The following is a 21,448-nucleotide window of genomic DNA, read 5'->3' as shown; positions in this document are numbered from 1 at the left end:
TCTATGGCCCTCTGAGTCTCGTGGACGAATAGCGCGAGCTGGGTTTCACACGACCGTCTTTTTCGAAACCCATGCTGATTCCTACAGAGTAGATTTCTAGTCTCCAGAAAAGTCATTATACTCGAACATAGTACGTGTTCCAAATTTCTACAACTGATCGACGTTAGAGATATAGGTCTATAGTTCTGCACATCTGTTCGACGTCCCATCTTGAAAACGGGGATGACCTGTGCCCTTTTCCAATCCTTTGGAACGCTACGCTCTTCTAGAGACCTACGGTACACCGCTGCAAGAAGGGGAGCAAGTTCCTTCGCGTACTCTGTGTAAAATCGAACTGGTATCCCATTAGGTCCAGCGGCATTTCCTCTTTTGAGCGATTTTAATTGTTTCTCTATCCCTCTGTCGTCTATTTCGATATCTACCATTTTGTCATCTGTGCGACAATCTAGAGAAGGAACTATAGTGCAGTCTTCCTCTGTGAAACAGATTTGGAAAAATACATTTAGTATTTCGGCCTTTAGTCTGTCATCTTCTGTTTGAGTACCATTTTGGTCACAGAGTGTCTGGACATTTTGTTTTGATCCACCTATCGCTTTGACATAAGACCAAAATTTCTTAGGATTTTCTGCCAAGTCAGTACATAGAACTTTACTTTCGAATTCATTGAACGCCTCTCGCATAGCCCTCCTCACACTACATTTCGCTTCGCGTAATTTTTGTTTGTCTGCAAGGCTTTGGCTATGTTTATGTCTGCTGTGAAGTTCCCTTTGCTTCCGCAGCAGTTTTCTAACTCGGTTGTTGTACCACGGTGGCTCTTTTCCAACTCTTACGATCTTGCTTGGCACATACTCATCTGACGCATATTGTACGATGGTTTTGAACTTTGTCCACTGATCCTCAACACTATCTGTACTTGAGACAAAACTTTTGTGTTGAGCCGTCAGGTACTCTGTAATCTGCTTTTTGTCACTTTTGCTAAACAGAAAAATCTTCCTAACTTTTTTAATATTTCTATTTACGGCTGAAATTATCGATGCCGTAACCGCTTTATGATCGCTGATTCCCTGTTCTGCGTTAACTGTTTCAAATAGTTCGGGTCTGTTTGTCACCAGAAGGTCTAATATGTTATCGCCACGAGTCGGTTCTCTGTTTAACTGCTCAAGGTAGTTTTCAGATAAAGCACTTTAAAAAATTTCACTGGATTCTTTGTCCCTGCCACCCGTTTTGAACGTTTAAGTCTCCCAGTCTATATCCGGCAAAAAAAATCGTTAAAAAGAAAATTTCGGGAAAAATACTTTTTAATTTGGGTGTGTGCACTTCTCTTACAAGTGGCGGTAATGTGAGCGCTCGCCGTGACCTTGCGAGATATAAGTTGCAATCTTATCTCTTGCACACTGTTCCCTGTGTTTGCTTACCCGTCGCGCTATGTACATCGTATACATAAAAGTGGCTCAGTTATTTGACTAATATTTTCAGTTCTTCTGTGGAAGTGACTACAATCTCTTGCCATCTGTTCGCATAATCCATTGTGCACTGTTCTACCCAAATCAGTATATACGTGGACTATTTCCAAATGATATTTTGGGGACGTCTCCTAACCACCTCAATGTCTCAATACGCAGCACCCCAGTCTTTTACTCTAATATTTCCGTGACATATCGTAAACTTTTAGGCAGTAATCGAAGTACCTCTGCAACACTAATTATTTCATTATTACTTGAATTACTGCGCAGCTAACCAAGCTTTAACGGCTACAATAAAATCGAACTGAAAGCGAATTGCGTTTTGATCTCTAAACACGTCGTAGCGTCTTCACGGGCAGAAGGAAAGTCACATTTCCTTCCTAAGCATGATGCCGATTCATTTTCGCTCATTGATCTGTATCGCAGTGTGCTAAGAGGTATTTTAAAAGTTTTATCTGCCTTTCTTAATCGAAAACCCAACAGCAACAGCAAGTTTCGCCTTTCACAAATCTTCTGCAGTCCACTTGCTTCGCTCTGTGTTTCTCACATATTTGTTAACCATCTGAAACATAAGGAAGAAGAACAGTGCCTGGTTTAAGCATCAACAACTATGTGATGCAAAGTAGGGCTTATCTAAATGCTGTGATAATCAGTAATGTGAGGAAATTATTTGCAATCTGTGCTAACACTGTTGCTCACTCGATGTCTAAACAAATGCTGACGAAGATAGCTGATACTATGCCTTTTATATATATATAGTCATGCTCACCATCATGAATGACAGGACGTGCAACATTATTTTTCAAACAGTCTCTTTTGCGTGGTATTAATTATGGAATATTTATCTCTCCTGCCTTCTCGAGTTTCACGTGGTTTGGAAATAAATATTGGTGGTTCACCACGACTATTTTTTTTTTAAAGAATGTGCGTGCACAGATGGAAATTTCTGGGAGGGGTTATTTTTGCCGTACAATCTGCGGCTCTGTTTGGCGAGAAATTTGTTCGGGAAAATCCCTCCATATTTTTTTCCAGATTCCCAGTAAGCCACGCTATTGGGAATTGTGCTAGCACAGTCCATTTCAAATATGCGTGATCCTTTGACTTGAAGTTTATTACTGCGGTGTTATCTCCTATTACCTTAAGAAGATTCGTGCGGGAGCACTGCATAAAATCCGTGAGATTCATTAACGTTAACACGTAGTTGAATTATTTCCTTCAGTGTCTAGTCAGAATCGTGGATTTTGTAAGTTTCCAGTATTTCCAAAAGGCCCTCTGTGACACTGGTCCAGTACAATCCACTGATGTCAGCAGACAGCGAAAGAGGCGCGGTGCAGTGACATATTCTATGTGCAAATGTATTAAACTCTGCCAACATACTGCTCCCTGCAGAGCTCAGTCATGTTCCCTGTTGTGTCTAGACAAGACAGCCTAGACACAATGAGAGGAAGCCGAAAGGCACGCGCTACGCTCACGCAGATGGGCGTGAGGTCTGAAACAGGATACATAATGAATGCTATAAAGAAAAGTACGTAGATTCTGGAATACTTAACTTTAATCCATCCTTTTGGTACATCTGGAGATTGTGGCGATACAAGTGAGACTCTTTAGATACATGCAATGTTAGTAACGGCGCCTTGCTAGGTCGTAGCAATTAATTTAGCTGAAGGCTATTCTAACTATCGGCTCGGCAAAGGAGCGAGGCTTCGTCAGTATCGTCGCTAGCTACGTCGTCCATACAACTGGGGCGAGTGCTAGTCCGTATCTCGAGACCTGCCTTGTGGTGGCGCTCGGTCTGCGATCACACAGTGGCGACACGCGGGTCCGACATGTACTAATGGACCGCGGCCGATTTAAAGCTACCACCTAGCAAGTGTGGTGTCTGGCGGTGACACCACATTCCCATTTTCGAAAAATGAAATACAGGTTTGAAAACGTCTGCGGTGTCCAGTATTCATTTTATAAGTGTGGAAACCAAGAGCAAAGACAATGACTTTCAAATTGTACCAAGGCGTATTACAAAATGCCGCCGTAACAGACATGTAAATCGATTAATGTTGTGAGTTGTTAGTAATACTGATATATGTCATTTCTATCACGTAAAAACTTATCCAGGCTCATACAGAGTACAACATACAGAAAAGTCAAAACAACCTTAGGTGAAGTTAAAAGCAAGGGTGGTAACATTAAGAGTGCAACGGGAATTACCCTGTTAAACACAGAGAAGAGAGCGGATAGGTGGAAAGAGTACTTTGGAAGCTTCTGTGAGAGAAAAGACTTGCCTGATGACGTGACAGAAGAAGAAACGCGAGTCGATATAGAAGACAGAGAAGATCCAGTATTAGAATCAGAATTTAAGGAGATCAAATAAGGCATTCCATTAGAATATCTAGAATCATTGGGGAAAGTGACCACAAATCGACTGTTGACGTTGGTGCGTAGAATATATGAATCTGACGATACGCAATTTGAATTTCGGAAAAACATCATCCACACAATTACGAAGACTGTGGGAGCTGACAAGTGTGAGAATTATTGCACAATCAATATTACAGCTCATACATCCAAGTTGCTGACAAGAACAATACACAGAAGAGTGGAAAAGAAAATTGAGGATGTGTTAGATGACAAATGGTTCAAATGGCTCTGAGCACTATGGGACTTAACATCTATGGTCATCAGCCCCCTAGAACTTAGAACTACTTAAACCTAACTAACCTAAGGACATCACACAACACCCAGTCATCACGAGGCAGAGAAAATCCCTGACCCCGCCGGGAATCGAACCCGGGAACCCGGGTGTGTTAGATGACATTCAGCTTGGCTTTAGGAAAGGTAAATGCAACAGAGAGACAGTTCTGATGTTGCGGTTGATAATGGAAGCAAGACTAAAGAAAGACAAGTTCATATGATTTATCGATCTGCAAAAAGTATTCGACAATGTCAAATAGTGCAAGATGTTCGAAAAAGAGAGAAAAATAGGGGTAAGCTATAGGGAAAGACGGGTAATATACAATTTGTACAGGAGCCAAGAGGGACTAATAAGAATGGAAGACCAAGTAAAAATGCACGGATTAAAAAGGTTGTAAGACAAGGATGTAGTCTTTCACCGCTACTGTTCAATCTGTACACAGAAAAAGCAATGACGGAAATAAGAGAAAGGTTGAAGAGTGGGATTAAAATTCAAGGTGAGGGGATATGAATCATAAGATCCGCTGACGACGTTTTTAGTCTCAATGAAAGTGAAGAAGAGTGCTGGAATCTGCTGAATGGAGGGAACCATCTAATGAGTACAGAGTAAGGACTGAGAATAAAACGAAGAAAGACAAAAGAAATGAGAAGTAGCAGACATGAGAACAGCGGGAAACTTAACATCAGGATCGGTGATCACGACTTAGATGAAGCTAAGGTATTCTGCTACCTAGGCAGCAAAATAACTCACGACCCCGGTGCAAGGAGGACATAAAAAGCAGACTAGCACAGGCAAAAAGGGAATTCCTGGCCAAGAGAAGTCTCCTAGTATCAAGCATAGGCTTTTATTTGAGGAAGAAATTTCTGCATGTACGTCTGGAGCTCAACAGTGCAACGTAGTGAAACAAGGACTGCGGAAAAACCAGGACAGATGGCAATCGAAGCACCTCAGATGTGGCGCTACAGAAGAATATTGAAAATTAGGTGAACTGATAACGTAAGTAATGTGGTTGTCCGCAGAATCGGCAAGGAAAGGAATATATGAAAAACACTGACAAGAAAGAACAGAATGATAGGGCATCTGTTAAGACATCAGGAAATTACTTCCAAGGTACTAGAGGAAGCCGTGAAGCATAAAAATTGTAGAGGAAGACAGAAATTGGAATACAATCATCAAATAATTGAGGACATACGTTTCAAGTGCTAGTCTGAGATGAAGAGGTTGGCACAGGAGAGGAAATCGAGGGAGGCCGTATCAAACCAGTCAGAGGGTTGATGTCCGAAAAAAAAAAAAATACGGTAGCGTTACTCAATATCAGCATTCAATTGTAGTACGTGAATGCTGCCTGTGTTATTTTCATTCACAGAAAAGATTAGATGTACACCAGTTGACCAAGCCCGTTTAAACCGGTTACCAGTGTCATGCCTAGTGAAAAGAATTACTTGAAAAATATACAAAATTTTGTGATAAATTGAAACCGCCTGCCGGCCGCGGTGGTCTAGCGGTTCTAGGCGCGCAGTCCGGAACCGCGCGACTGCTACGGTCGCAGGTTCGAATCCTGCGTCGGGCATGGATGTGTGTGTGGCGTCCTTAGGTTAGTTAGGTTTAAGTAGTTCTAAGTTCTAGGGAACAGATGACCACAGATGTTGAGTCCCATAGTGCTCAGAGCCATTTGGACCATTTGAAACTGCCTTTCTTGATTTATGCTGGTACGGAACGCGTCTTGAAGCCAGTTGCTGGTTGCAGTAATAGTACTGACTCTGGTTCGTATTCCAATCAGGTACATTTGTATAAATCATTCAGTGTCGATTACTACACCCACTGCATCCATAACCAGGAATATTCCTAGTTTAAATTGTATAGAGACAGCGACTGCATGAATGGTTTATTCAACAGCTCTAAGTTATCACCAAGACTGTGAATACGTGATTATTACAAAATTAACAGGAGATATGAAGACTCAAAGAAGAATCAGGAAAAGTCTATAATATTTGCGTAAAACCCTTTGAGTAAGACGAAGTAAAGCACCGGGTTCGCTGTCATTTCACAGGTGCTTACCGTGGTGCAGTATACCCATGATGCATGTGAATTATAGGCGTCACTGTACTGTACCTGTCGTATTCCACAATCCGAGTAATGACGATGTGCATTTCTTGATCACTAATCTATTTGTACAAAAGACGACAGATGCTGATGAAGAAACTACATGAAAATCAGGTCTCATTTCTATTCTATCATCAATATGAAAAAATTCCAGTAATGCACCAAGAAAGGTACTGCAAGATTAATTTCATTTTTACTGATTCATTAAAAGTGTGCTTCTACATAAAACCAGAAAAACACAATATAATGAAGGCATATTTTACAGATGATCTTGAGTTTAATATAGTTAACCAGAAGTACGGTTTTCCTTATGAAAATGCAAACAAGATTGCCAGCTGTCCATCGAAAATCTTTAGAGTTTGGAACAGGCAAAACAATAACAAAGGCTTAATGCTGGAGCTTTCAGTGTGTGGAACGCATTCAATGGTAAGACACTTTGATTTTTATTGAAGAACTAATGTACTTCCCCTTAGTGACGTTTTCGGAAATTTTCTAAGTGTTCACCTTAGGAAATATGAATTACATTCTGTGTATTTTGTTACCTCATCTGGCTTGGCATGGGATGCTCTGCTGAAAATTACAAAGACGAATTGCAGCTAATAACCAATATCAAACAATTCCAATGTGTTGAATGAGGCATCGGAGGTTGAATTGTTCATTGTTATTATAGACATGCAGTTGTCAATAACAGATTCATGTCGTTTTATGATGAATACTCGATTAACCTTACACCATACAGCTCGATGTATCTTATATAGCTGGGCGATTGTGTAACAACTTTCTGCATCTAATTGTGAGTGACTTCCTTCAGAGAGTGTTAAAAGCTTTGTGTAGAGGACATACCAGATGATTCTAACACAGGATACATACTAGAAGTACATGTTGAATACCCTGATGGTATCCATGATTTGCATTCAGATTTACCTTTACGTCTGGAATAAAATGGACCCAACTTCAGAGGCTAAGAAACCAAAGAATTTTTTTTCGATGTTGAATCAGAAGACTTCATACTGTAGGAACCCAAAACAATGTTGGAAAATAAACTGCTTTTAAAGAAGATTCGCCAAATCCTACCATTTAGGAAAGCTCCCTGGATGAAACCATAATAGAGATTTACCTGCAAAACTAAGTGGAATGGGTCTAAGATGGATTTCTTCAAACTAATTAATAGTCCTGTATTCGTAAAAACCGTCCAAAATGTTCTATAGATGTAAGACATTAGGCCAGCAACATCAAGGGAGAGCAGCATTAATTGCAAAACAAGATTTCCAAAGGAGCGTCGTTTTTAATGTAACTTCAGTCGCTATTGAACTTACGAGACTCATCGTAGCCTTTGATAACCCACCACAGTGGGAATGGGGATCTTAAATATTTGAAAAACTCTTCTTTTCTATTTCCTTTATGGATATATTTTGAACAAACTGCCACCAAATTGTGTAAATCTGTTCTACAGAGACTCATATATAGCCTCATATATCACATCAAAACTCCAGTATTTACAAGGATATTAGAAGTACAGAGGGGCCGAGAGGATGACGCCAAGCCGGCCTGAGTGGTCGAGCGGTTCTAGGCACTACAGTCTGGAACCGCGCGACCGCTACGGTCGCAGGTTCGAATCCTGCCTCGGGCATGGATGTGTGTGATGTCCTTAGGTTAGTTAGGTTTAAGTAGTTCTAATTTCTAGGGGACTGATAACCTCAGAAGTTAAGTCCAATGGTGCTCAGAGCCATTTGAACCATTTTTTTTGACGTCAGGAATCGTCTAGAAACGCTCGTGGCGATAAGAGAACATGATTATTCAGCGAATCGTTATTTTTACAACTTTTACAAAGGGAGGTGCACTGCTGGCTGTAGCTACCTCCTGTCTTGGTCACGGACAGACTCTCGGTGTTGGACGCTGCGCCAGCCCTTGAGCTTGCGTCCTAGCAAAATTTCGTCCCTCTTGCGCCGATACGGATGCTTAGCCCAGCCTGGTACAGCATGGATGGTTGCTACCAGCTGAGGGAGTGTACTCGATCCCACTCCGTGCCTCTTCTTCCCTGGACCATCCCATCCGTGGTGTGTTGTAGGCCGCAGGCGTTGAACCCAGTACTGCCGGCCTTGTAGGCCCCGAACTCGGATGCGCTTAGGCGTACAGGACGGTGGTCTGCCAGGAACCCTAGTCGTCGTCTTCTATCCCACACTCAGAGAGTACATCACCTGGTACTGGTACTACACTGCTGCTGGTGGTTCATCAGCTCTGCCATCAGTAGTGGTTGGTGCGACACAGCACGAAGTTCGTCAGTGGAGTTCAGCTCTGCGGCACTCCACGGCTGGCTGGTACTGCGCTTGGTGATCTGAGAAAAGTCTTACTAAAACAGTGTGGTCACCATGGAACGGAAAGTCGTCAACACGTACTCCATCGTTCCCATTGTCCTGAACCTTCTCTTCTACCTGGAGCTGGGGCTCCGGTATTTAAAGAGCTCTCCGAAGTTCTGTGAGGTGCGGTGTACTAGCGATGACCGCATGTGGTCTCGTTATTCGGCTACCCTTGCTTTAATTCTCTCTTAGTAGCTAGTTAAATTGGTCTATGAGTGTTTTCCCTAGCCGCGTCTATTGCTTCCTGTGGCATCCCGCCGCGCGAACAAGCGTGCTTCTTATTTTGCTGAGTCGCTGTCCTTTTCTGTTTTCCCGCTGCATTTGCTCTCTCTCTCTCTCTCAGCTACAGCAGAGCTGCAGACTATGCTGCCCATCTGTCCTGCATCACCGTGCTTCCTGGTCCGCCGCTAATCGTGTCGCAACCAGCCTATCTTACATTAAGGCGGCTGAACTCCAATAAAAATTTTATAACTTGGAAGCCGTATTACCCTATGCCGTATCAGAAGTGATGTTCACAAATGAGTCAATACTTAAGGATTCCCAGCGAATAACAAACTTAGTGTTCCTATGGTGAATTGAAAAGTGGTTAGTCTGCTGAAGGACAAACTGAATGGGGAGCCCATTGCAAAATTTGTGGTTTTCTGTGCAGGGCTGTATGCTCTTGAGAGTGAGGCTGACTGGGTAATGATTAAAGCGAAAGGTATGAAATAATCATCTGCAAATAGGCTAACCACCGATGATTGCAAGCAGTGCATTCTTTATTTGGAGGTAAACACCACTGAGCATTTTGTCTTTCACTCGACGCAGCATCTTGTTTTGACTATTTAACAACTTCAACTCTCTTTATCTGCTCAAGATGATAAACATCATATACTTCCAGATATAAGTAAATTCAATGTGCTGGGGACGCTAACACATCAAAAATTATGGTTATAAATAATGTGAGTACCTGGCTAATACAAATTGCATAAATATAAATAATTAAAAATTGTAGATTGTGATTTTATGTGAGTACCACCTTTTTCTGATGGGAAAAATGTTAATAGTGTAAATAACAGAAACTGAGGCGAATGCCACGTTTTTCTGGTAGAGAAAAACTATTTTTAGTTACCCATCATAAAATGATTTCAGTGGAAATATCTGTAAATTGTACTTACTTTTCGATGGAAGTATAATTATCCCCTGTAATTTCAATGTATGTAAAATACTGCATGTAAATTGTATACTTTTTTGAGGAAAATTCGGTCGTCTATTACAACTGCTCATATACTGGTAGGGAAAAAAACACTGTAAAAACATTGTATATAAAAATATTATGTCATATTTTGTATTTGAGTTCTTTTTTGTGATCCTTTCTCTACAGTTTGTCACTCACACACACACACACAGTGTTAACAACCGTCTGTTTGTCTCTCATCATAGCTGTATATTATCAGGACCGCTGGGACGTGTGGAGGTACCTCCCTCTACAGTGGATATTCAGTGCATATTTGCAGGTGACTGACGAAAAATCTTGAGAGATCAGAGTAGTTCTAGACTTTTTCACCATGATAGAAAAAAGGTGAGGTATTTTTTTAAAATGTAGTGACAGCTGGAATCACATGTGTGTTTACGGATTACCATATTTGATAAATAAATACAGAGAGAGAGAATAAGTGATTATTTTTGTATATGGAGTCACGTTTGTAATATTGAGTATGTGTGTGTGTATGAGAGAGAGAGAGAGAGAGAGAGAGAGAGAGAGAGACAGAAAGAGAAAGAGACGGAGGGGCAAGGGAAAATGTTTACTTTGCGTGAGACACATCAAAAGAATTTGCAGTTTTTTTGACATGTAAAAGGTAGAGAGAAATGGTAAGTTTGACTTTTGCTTTCATTCCTCAGTAACATATTGTAATGAAGAGACAACTGTGGGGAGGAGAGAGAGAGAGAGTCGCACGGAGTGGCCGCGCGGTTTGAGGCGCTATGTCACGGACTGCGCGTCCCCTGCCGCCGGTGGATCGAGTCCTCCCTCGGGCATTGGAGTATGTGTTGTTCTTAGCATAAGTTATTTTAAGTAGTGTGTAAGACTTAGGGACCGATGACCTCAGCAGTTTGGTCCCTTAGGTATTCACACACATTTGAACATTTTTGAGACAGAGAGATGAGACAGTTCAAATGGTTCAAATGGCTCTGAGCACTATGGGACTTAACTTCTAAGGTCATCCTGCCTCGGACATGGGTGTGTGTGATGTCCTTAGGTTAGTTAGGTTTAAGTAGTACTAAGTTCTAGGGGACTGATGAACTCAGAAGTTAAGTCGCATAGTGCTCAGAGCCATTTGAACCATTTGCACCATTCTCCATTCGGGCTTCTAAAGCAGTCAGAAACACAAGCAGAATGGCTATGAATCATCGAAGTTCCTCCTTAGATCCTACTGACAGTTCGGTAGTTGCCCCCTGCGTTCTCTGTAGTGTTATTGGAGTACGATTCTTCAACAGTGACACTGATTAGGCTGTCTCTACACACATATCTTTAGGGATGATTTATGGCGGCTAGTGACAGCGATCTTAAGTTATCCTTGACCAACTACAATGCTGACGGTCGTCGCTGGCACATATGAATAGCTTTTTACAATCGACAAAAGATTCAATGTCGAACAGTGCAACTCCACTGAGGATTGAAAATCGTCTCTGTATGTTCATCTTTTCACAGATGGTTGCAGGACTTCGACTGTTCAGTACAGAATGTCGAATCAAATAACTTTCAGCGCTCTAAATTTCCAAATTGCTATGTTTATCTTGCTACGAGATTCGGCGTCGTATTACGCCATCTTCAGGCGCCGTGACCGACGTGTAGGAAGTACCGACCTTTGATCCAGTCGATAGGAGGTTTGAAGTCATCGTTGTCTCAAAAATCTACGGATTCCAGTCCTTGAATTCTGGCCTCTATTTTGACCGGAACAAGGGTGAGAGTATTCCTGCACGTCGGTCATGGGACTTGAAGATGCGTAATATACCGCCGAAACTGGTAGCCCAGTAAAATACCAATTTGGAAATTTAGACAGCTGAAAGGTGTTTGATTTGCCACTCTGGAACTCGTCTTGTTGACATGGTAGGATAACAACACCTTCAATGGCAAACAACCGCACTGGGCAATCTTTGGATTTGTGCTTGTTGGAATGGCTTCATTACACTGAAGCTCTTATCTTGAACAGTTTATGATTGCTTGTCACGCCTGCAAGAAAACCTACCTGAGAATAGCATTATGACTACATTCTGATAAAATGACAAATTCGAAGGGTTCTGTTCTGCCACTGATAGTTGTTCTTGCAATAAATGTTCCTGTCAGCTGGACGTTTTATTCAGTTTGCGACTTTGAGCACAATCGCTTTCGTATTTGGAACACAGACTTCTTTAGCTGACGACGATAAACGTCCAGCATTATAGAAAGGGAGCACCTGGGTCTTCCAGTGCATGGACGAGCTGACCGTCAATGACGACGTCAATTAGATTTCGTGACATCTTGGTGACTGTTTTCCTTGTGGCGTCCTCACCTTCATAGATGGTCCTCCGCAGATGGTCGGCTGATTTTATTTTCCTGAAGCTGGCTGCTAGACGAGTAGTTGATACCTCCACAGGACGACGAGGAATGGCTACGGCGTGTTGGGCTTCATCCCATAGGTAGGCTAAAACAGTCTGCAGCCGACATTAACAGAACTGTCGTAATGGTTATCGTATGGTGGCGTCGCGGTCTTCGAAAAATCGCCTTCAACTGCAGTACCATACAATGTGTTCAGGGCTCCACAGTGGAAACGCATCGGTGTGTTGTCTTCTGTCCTCCAAATGTCTGTTCTGCTGTGGGGTTTCCTACATGGGATAAGAGGGGATTGTATCTGCGTTGTTCATACGCTCGGTAGTTGTTTGATGGCTGCAGCATAAATGAGTTGGCCGAGTTGTTTCTTCCTAGCGCGTTCCGTTCATGGCGGAGTTTGGTGCTAAAGACTGATATACTTCTTCTTCAGCATTATTACCTCCTTAAGTGTCCGGTCGACATTCAGTGCTGCCATTTATTGTCTACTCGGTCCAATATTTCTGGTTGCCATATACAGGATGACTCACCTAACATTACCACTGGATATATTTCGTAAACCACATCAAATACTGACGAATCTATTCCACAGAATCGATCCCACAGAACGTGAGGAGAGGGGCTAGTGTAATTGGTTAATACAAACCATAAAAAAATGCAAGGAAGTATGTTTTTTAACACAAACCTACGTTTTTTAAAATGGAAACCCGTTAGTTTTGTTAGCACATTTGAACATATAAACAAATACGTAATCAGTGCCGTTTATTGCATTGTAAAATGTTAATTACATCGGAAGATATTGTAACCTAAAGTTGACGCTTGAGTACCACTCCTCCGCTGTTCGATCGTGTGTATCGGAGAGCACCGAATTACGTAGGGATCCAAAGGGAACGGTGATGGACCTTAGGTACAAAAGAGACTGGAACAGCACATTACGTCCACATGCTAACACCTTTTTATTGGTCTTTTTCACTGACGCACATGTACATTACCGTGAGAGGTGAGGTACACGTACACACGTGGTTTCTGTTTTCAATTACGGAGTGGAATAGAGTGTGTCCCGACATGTCAGGCCAATAGATGTTCAATGTGGTGGCCATCATTTGCTGCACACAATTGCAATCTCTGGCGTAATGAATGTCGTACACGCCGCAGTACATCTGGTGTAATGTCGCCGCAGGCTGCCACAATACGTTGTTTCATATCCTCTGGGGGTTGTAGGCACACCACGGTACACATTCTCCTTTAACGTACCCCACAGAAAGAAGTCCAGAGGTGTAAGATCAGGAGAACAGGCTGGCCAATTTATGCGTCCTCCACGTCCTATGAAACGCCCGTCAAACATCCTGTCAATGGTCAGCCTAATGTTAATTGCGGAATGTGCAGGTGAACCACCATGCTGATATCACATACATCGACGTGTTTCCAGTGGGACATTTTCGAGCTAACGTTGGCAGATCATTCTGTAGAAACGCGATGTATGTTGCAGCTGTCTGGGCCGCTGCAATTGAAACGTCCCCTTTGAAGAATTATACACGACTGTCCTTAAACTGACCCACAATATTTTGTTAGCGCAACGCAATCTGACTTTCAATAATCCCTACAAAAGAATGGCCCTGACTAACATTAAACTATACCTTTCACAAATCACTTCCCTCACAAAAATCTTCGCTACTCAAGCTACTGCAATACAGCGAGCGCCACTACTGCCAGCTAAATAAAAGATTCAAACTACTGAAGGCACTAACTACTGATAGGCATACTTAGCAAATGAAAGATTTTAATAGAGAACAAACAATGTGTTTACCTTAATAGTCATAATATATATAGGAGTTCATAACATCCATTCTTACAAATATCAAAACTCCGCCATTTCTCTCTCCACATCCACCACTGCTGGTGGCTCACCTCCAACTGCCCAACACTACAATGGCGAGTATTACAACAATGCAAACTAGCCACAGACTGCACACAGCACAGCCAGTGATTTTTATACAGAGGTGGCGTTACCAATAAAAAAACCTAAACAGCCTACTTACATAGCCCCCATGCTCCCCACAAAAAATTTTACAAGTTGTTTTGGGCACTGGCCAATACAGATTTGACAAAATTTTTCATAATTACAATATCAAAGAAATCAAATGCACACACTTATTGATACAATGTTGGTCTAAAGCTAAAATTTTCTCACAGTCCATAAAGACAGTCCTGATCATTCATCACAGTAAAACTGCCGTTTCTTTTCTCAAAGTCTGAGCAGTAAAAGACAATGCACACGGAAATAGTGGACTTCCATGCAGTCTTGAAGAAGTAGTGTTGTCCTTCCAACGGAAAGACAGTGTTGACTCTTGACATGCAGACAGGTAATGGTCCACAACAGAGCAAACCCACAGCAGAGTCATTCGAAGTTTTGAAGAATATTGGTAGGTAGGTCATCACAGAGCATACCCATTGTAGTCCTGGTAGAGATTACGGTATTGGTGGGCCACCAGAGGTGCATACCCACTGCAGTCCTTGTAGAAATAATGGTATTGGTGGGTCATCAAAGATGCAGACCCACTGTAGTCCTTGTAGAGATGGCCAGCAGCCAGCCATCTGTTGTGACTGTGCAGGTGCACAATCACCATTGAAGAGTCTTGCGGATAATATAGCAAGTCCATAACCACCACTTGTGCACTCACAAAGTTTTTGGAATTGTCCTTAGAACCAGCAATGCTGTTATCCAGTCCATTGCTAAATCATTAACACACGTGCAACACTATCAGTCCCTACTTCTCACATATTGTCCATATACTATGACCAACAGAAATGTGTGCAGTGAAATGTAACTTAATTTGAAGAACTGGTGTCTATACAATTATAAATTTACAACATGAAAATACAATTACAAAGGTACAAAATACATCATTAAAGAACATAATAGTACAGATAACATTTGTAGTAATATGGGCTTTACAAAAGAATCGAAATAACATATACATCAGTGTTACAGGAATTATGACATGAGTACATACATAAAACATCAGAATAATTATTGAAACATCAACTTCACACATGAGCATTAAAACAAAACAGAATAAATAGTGTCTAAACATCTTTACAAAGTAAATAACATATTATTAATGCAAATTGTATTTGAGGATAACAGTATTCCTCATCATAGTGAATGTAGCTGAGTATTAGAAAAATTCTACAACCTATATCGTATCAGATAAACACATAAAGACAGGATGAACACAAATACACAAGGGTACACAAACATATAGCGGAATAATACACAAGGAAAGGACAGGGTTTGTTGTACTGCAGTATTTTGCAAACAAAACTTTCTTTACCTCTTGGAGATCTCCCTTCATTCATCATTATTCCCAAAAAGTCCTATCTATACCTCTTTTCTCTATTCTAACCATATTTCTTTCAAAATAATTATGGCTCATTGTACAATACTCATTTTGGCCCAAATCGTTTTTATATAACTTCTCAATGCATTCTTTCCCTATTCTCCATAGTTAGGTTCTTATATAGTCTACCCCCTCTTAAGCTAACTTAAATCTACTGAGCTCAGATGCGAAACTAAGGGACAAGGCAATGCAGCAGCACAAAACAATTGACACAAACATCAATGACAAAAATTCAAATTGGCAAAGCAATTGCAATATTACAACTAATATAAGGCACTGTGCAGCAAACAAGAAAACTAAATCAGTAGTAAAACTGGCTTAACAGCGTAATACAAAGTCAAATTCTGTAACATTATGCCTGGCAAACAGCAGCAGCAAATAAAAAAAACATATATCTAAACATGACATAGCTCAAGCAGAAAAAATATTACACTAAAAATGGCCATGTCTAATACCTATGTCACATCTTAATACTAGAGTGATGCATCACAATTTATTCTACAAAAGAAATTACCAAGTACTTGAAAAGAAAATTCTGTATGCAATTCCTGTGAAATGTTTTTGTGCTCCTTCGTTTTTGTTTTTTTTTTGTTTTTTTTTTTTGAAAAAAAATTATTATTTACTCGATCTGTAGACATAAAATATTTATATTAGTACATCTATAAAACTCTATTTTAACCAATGCTGCAGTGCAGCTAGAAACTAGATATTAAAAAAAATAGGCAAAGCAAGGCGTCAAATGTCATTCACTAGCCATATGGCATTTCATAATTCAGTAAACAATCTTTCAACTAACAAGACAATAGACATAAAATATTTCTCATCATTTCATTTCAGTAAATATCATAAATTAAGAACTCTACAGTGTAATCATGTTTTCAAGTTTGAGGGTGTCGTATTTACGATGCTTTCTACAAAGGAATGTCGATAGCGAGGATAATGGCCTCCCCTTTTTTTTTCTACCACCTAATGGCTTTTTCTCAAGGCGGCTGGCACACCTGGCCGCTCACAATGAATTACGTCACGGTCACTTACCTTTCTTACCGAAATATTTACGACAGCAGATTTCGCTACAGTGACAGCCTCATATAAAAATTTCACAGGTCGAAAATTTGCGTTACAAATGTGTAGAAACAAAATCCTGCAAAATATAACAGCTTCCAAAAAATTTTCGCCAGCATTGTGATACATTCACGCATATACACACATTTCATAACTCTTAAAGTACGATTCTTGGTTTCCAACAACCTTTTTCACAAACCAGAGTCCCTAACCACTACTTATTATTCCTTACCTTATTCGTCGACACTTCTTCAATATTTCATGATAACAGATACATAGCATACTCAAATAACTCATATAGCATCAGCTTATTGATCATAAACATACCTCAACAGCATAATACACATCGTCGTCATAATAATAACATCATAACAGATCAATCACATCTCAAAATCGTCGTAGCTTTCTGAATATTTTAAACCTACAAAAAAAATTCTCTGCTCGTTTCAAAAGTGTCATCTACCTCAAATGTACTTTAAAAATCATGATCTCATACCAAATACATCATTCAAAGCTCTCGTAGTATCACAATGGTTCCGAAAAAATATGAACAGTTTACAAACAGCTGCTGCTGCCCAACACTACAATGGCAGACAACAATGCAAACTAGACACAGACTGCACACAGCACAGCCAGTGATTTTTATACAGAGGTGGCGTTACCAATAAAAAAACCTAAACAGCCTACTTACATAGCCCCCATGCTCCCCACAAAAAATTTTACAAATTGTTTTGGGCAGTGGCCAATAATTATTTGATAAAATTTTTCTTAATTACAATAACAAAGATATCAAATGCACACACTTATTGATACAATGTTGCTCAAAAGCTAAAATTTTCTCACAGTCCATAAAGACAGTCCTGATCATTTATCACAGTAAAATTGCAGTGTTTTTCTCAAAGTCTGAGCAGTAAAAGAAAATGCACACAAAAGTAGTGGATTTCCATGCAGTCTTGAAGAAGTAGTGTTGTCCTTCCAATGGAAAGACAGTGCTGACTCTTGACATGCAGACAGGTCATGGGCCACAACAGAGCAAACCCACAGCGGAGTCAGTCGAAGTTTTGAAGAATATTGGTAGGTAGGTCATCACAGAGTAGACCCACTGTAGTCCTGGTAGAGATTACGGTATTGGTGGGCCAACAGAGTTGCAGACCCACTGCAGTCCTTGTAGAAATAATGGTACTGGTGAGTCAGCAAAGGTGTAGACCCACTGTAGTCCTTGTAGAAATAATGGTATTGGTGGGTCATCAAAGATGCAGACCCACTGTAGTCCTTGTGGAGATGGCCAGCAGCCATCTGTTGTGACTGTGCAGGTACACAATCACCATGGAACGTCCCCTTTGAAGAATTATACACGACTGTCCTTAAACTGACACACAATATTTTGTTAGCGCAGCGCAATCTGACTTTCAATAATCCCTACAAAAGAATGGCCCTGACTAACATTAAACTATACCTTTCACAAATCACTTACCTCACAAAAATCTTCGCTACTCAAGCTACTGCAATACAGCGAGCGCCACTACTGCCAGCTAAATAAAAGATTCAAACTACTGAAGGCACTAACTACTGATAGGCATACTTAGCAAATGAAAGATTTTAATAGAGAGCAAACAATGTGTTTACCTTAATAGTCATAATATATATAGGAGTTCATAACATCCATTCTTACAAATATCAAAACTCCGCCATTTCTCTCTCCACATCCACCACTGCTGGTGGCTCACCTCCAACTGCCCAACACTACAATGGCGAGTATTACAACAATGCAAACTAGCCACAGACTGCACACAGCACAGCCAGTGATTTTTATACAGAGGTGGCGTTACCAATTAAAAAACCTAAACAGCCTACTTACACAATGAAGTGAGGACCAATGAGGTGGTCGCCAATGATTCCGCACCACACATTTTCAGTCCACGGTCGCTGTCGCTCTACCTGTCTGAGCCAGCGAGGATTGTCCACGGACCAGTAATGCATGTTCCGTAGATTCACTGCCCCGTGGTTTGTGAAACCCGCTTCATCGGTAAACAAGTAGAACTGCAACGCATTCTCTGTTAATGCCCATTGACAGAACTGCACTCGATGATTAAAGTCATCACCATGTAATTGCTGATGTAACGACACATGAAATGGGTGAAAGCGGTGACGATGCAGTATGCGCATGACACTACTTTGACTCAGTCCACCGGCTCTCGCAATGTGCCGTGTACGCATGTGTGGGTTCATAGCAACAGCAGCTAACACACCAACTGCATCCGCTTCTCCTCTGACGGGTCTGTTACGGACCCGTTTGCGTGCTGCGACCATACCTGTTGCATACAGTTGGCGGTAGATGTTTTGCAATGTGCGGCACGTTGGATGCTCTCTGTCCGGGTAGCGTTCTGCATGCACCCTGCAGGCTTCAGCTGCATTTCGTCGACACTCGCCATAGATGAGTATCATCTCCGCCTTTTCACAGTTCGAATACACCATGGTCACAGTTCCTACAACACTACACTATCACAGACGTCTGGTAACATGGTGTACTACAGTTGGTCTGCGTGCGGAGACGAATGCAGAATAACAATAGCGGCAAGCGCTGCACGCGGACACTGCGACAGCTAGACCAAACCACAACAGTGCACTACAGCCACACTCGTAAACACGGTCGTCATCGTAAACATGTCCCTGCAGATGCTGCTCGCCGACCGTGGCCTGTGTTTGTTACAACACACAACTTAACGTCGGAGGTTTCAAGCGTCTCCGGCCGCGGTGGTCTCGCGGTTCTAGGCGCGCAGTCCGGAACCGCGCGACTGTTACGGTCGCAGATTCGAATCCTGCCTCGGGCATGGATGTGTGTGATGTCCTTAGGTTAGTTAGGTTTAAGTAGTTCTAAGTTCTAGGGGACTGATGACCACAGCTGTTAAGTCCCATAGTGCTCAGAGCCAATTGAACCAATTTCAAGCGTCAACTTTAGGTTACAATATCTCCGGATGTAATTAACATTTTACAGTGCAACAAACGGCACTGATTACGTATTTGTTTATATGTTCAGATGTGCTAACAAAACTAACGTGGTTCCATTTAAAAAAACGTAGGTTTTTGTTAAAAAACAAACTTCCGTGCATTTTTGTATGGTTTGTATTAAACAATTACACTAGCCCCTCTCCTCACGTTCGGTCTATGGAATCGGTTCGTTAGTATTTGATGTAGTTTTTACGAAATATATCCAGCGGTAACGTTAGGTGAGTCACCCTATATATATACATATATATATATATATATATATATATATATATATATATATATATATATATATATATAGTTTCCCTAATTGTTTATCCAAAGCGTTGCGCTAATTTTTCATAACACTATAATAAGAGTCCTTCGTCGTAATTATCTTTGCATTTAAATCCTATTTGCTTCTCAACCCTTGGATATACTCATCCTATTTTGACCATTGTCATTTCACAGGGTTTCCAAATACTGCAGCATACAATCCTGCGTCGCCGTTTGTGTGATTTTTCTCGGTAAATTGTAGGGAGAGTACTTGACGTGATAGTCTACGTTGGTGGTATAAGATCACTAGCAAGTTTGAAAGAACTTTGAAGTGTCGAGCCTGGTGGCCAAGTCATAAAGCGCGTGCTTGGAAACCGAGAACTTACGGGATCGAATTCCGGTTGGACCATGGAATTTTTCAGCCTCCCATTTAATCTAACCTTCACCTCTCAACGATATAAGAAGTCGCCACAAACGACACATGGATCAGATTCCATGTTGAACTATAGGTCCCCTTCTCCCTGTTGTATAACGGGGGTGGTTTAGGGAGACGCAACTGGCAGAAGAGGCGTCCAGTGTAAAGACATACACACAGTTATAGAGCTACGTGCAGTTGCATTGTACAGTGACATTAATGTGACTAGAGCCTAAGTTTGACCTCAATGTACGATAGACACTCACTGAGAGCAGGTGGCAGCGCTAGCAGTGAAGGGTATATAAAGCCTGTCAGCATTCCCTGGGCGATCTTGTCATTCTGGAAGGCGCAATGAATCAACAGGTGTGCAACTATCCTTAGGGACCATGTCCATGACTACGTGTAATTAGTTTTTCAGTGGCACGAAGCAACTTCCGGCAAGTCAGTGTAACGTGTCACATAGCTCGCAGTGTACCAGTATGAGTCTACAGTACTCCACTGGCTATCGAACTCAACAGAGAATCTGTGGAACCACCTCGATCGGGCTGTTCGCTCCATGGATCCTCAACCGAGGGACCTAGAGCAGCTGGCCACGACACTTGAGTCGGCATGGCTCCACTTATAAGTCGGTACCGTCCAGAACTCAGTGACACTTCCTGCACGTCTCGCAGCGGCCCGCGCTGCAGAATATGGTTATTCGAGCTTGTGTCAGGTGGTCACATTAATTGACTAGAGAGTGTATTATTACTAGCGTTGAAGTGCTGAATATGTAGAACTGGTACCAGGCGGTCTTGTGACCACCCCCCCCCCCCTCCCCACTGTTGACGTAAGTCACAACAGTGAAGTGGTGTGTATGTGGTCAGTCGATTGTATGGAATTACCGCACTAAGAAAGGTCGACGTAGAGACTTAGTATGATGGCGGAGAGGAGCTGTTGTGCTTGGATGTGTGTCAACGCGGACTGTCCAGCGAGTCAACAAGGGGTGGTGTACTACTCACAGCCTTGTAACGGTATAAGTGATCGTAAAAAGAGCCCAGTCGACAGGGACGCTGTGTCAGTGACGATCAGTTTCAAACTGCTGCTAACAGTTTCTAAGCGTGCACTACGTAGGGAACTGCGTGCAACTGACATC

This window comes from Schistocerca serialis, chromosome 2, assembly GCF_023864345.2.
Source record: "Schistocerca serialis cubense isolate TAMUIC-IGC-003099 chromosome 2, iqSchSeri2.2, whole genome shotgun sequence".
NCBI lineage: Eukaryota > Metazoa > Arthropoda > Insecta > Orthoptera > Acrididae > Schistocerca > Schistocerca serialis.
The sequence above is the reverse complement of the archived record's forward strand: the minus strand, read 5'-3'. Positions refer to the sequence as shown.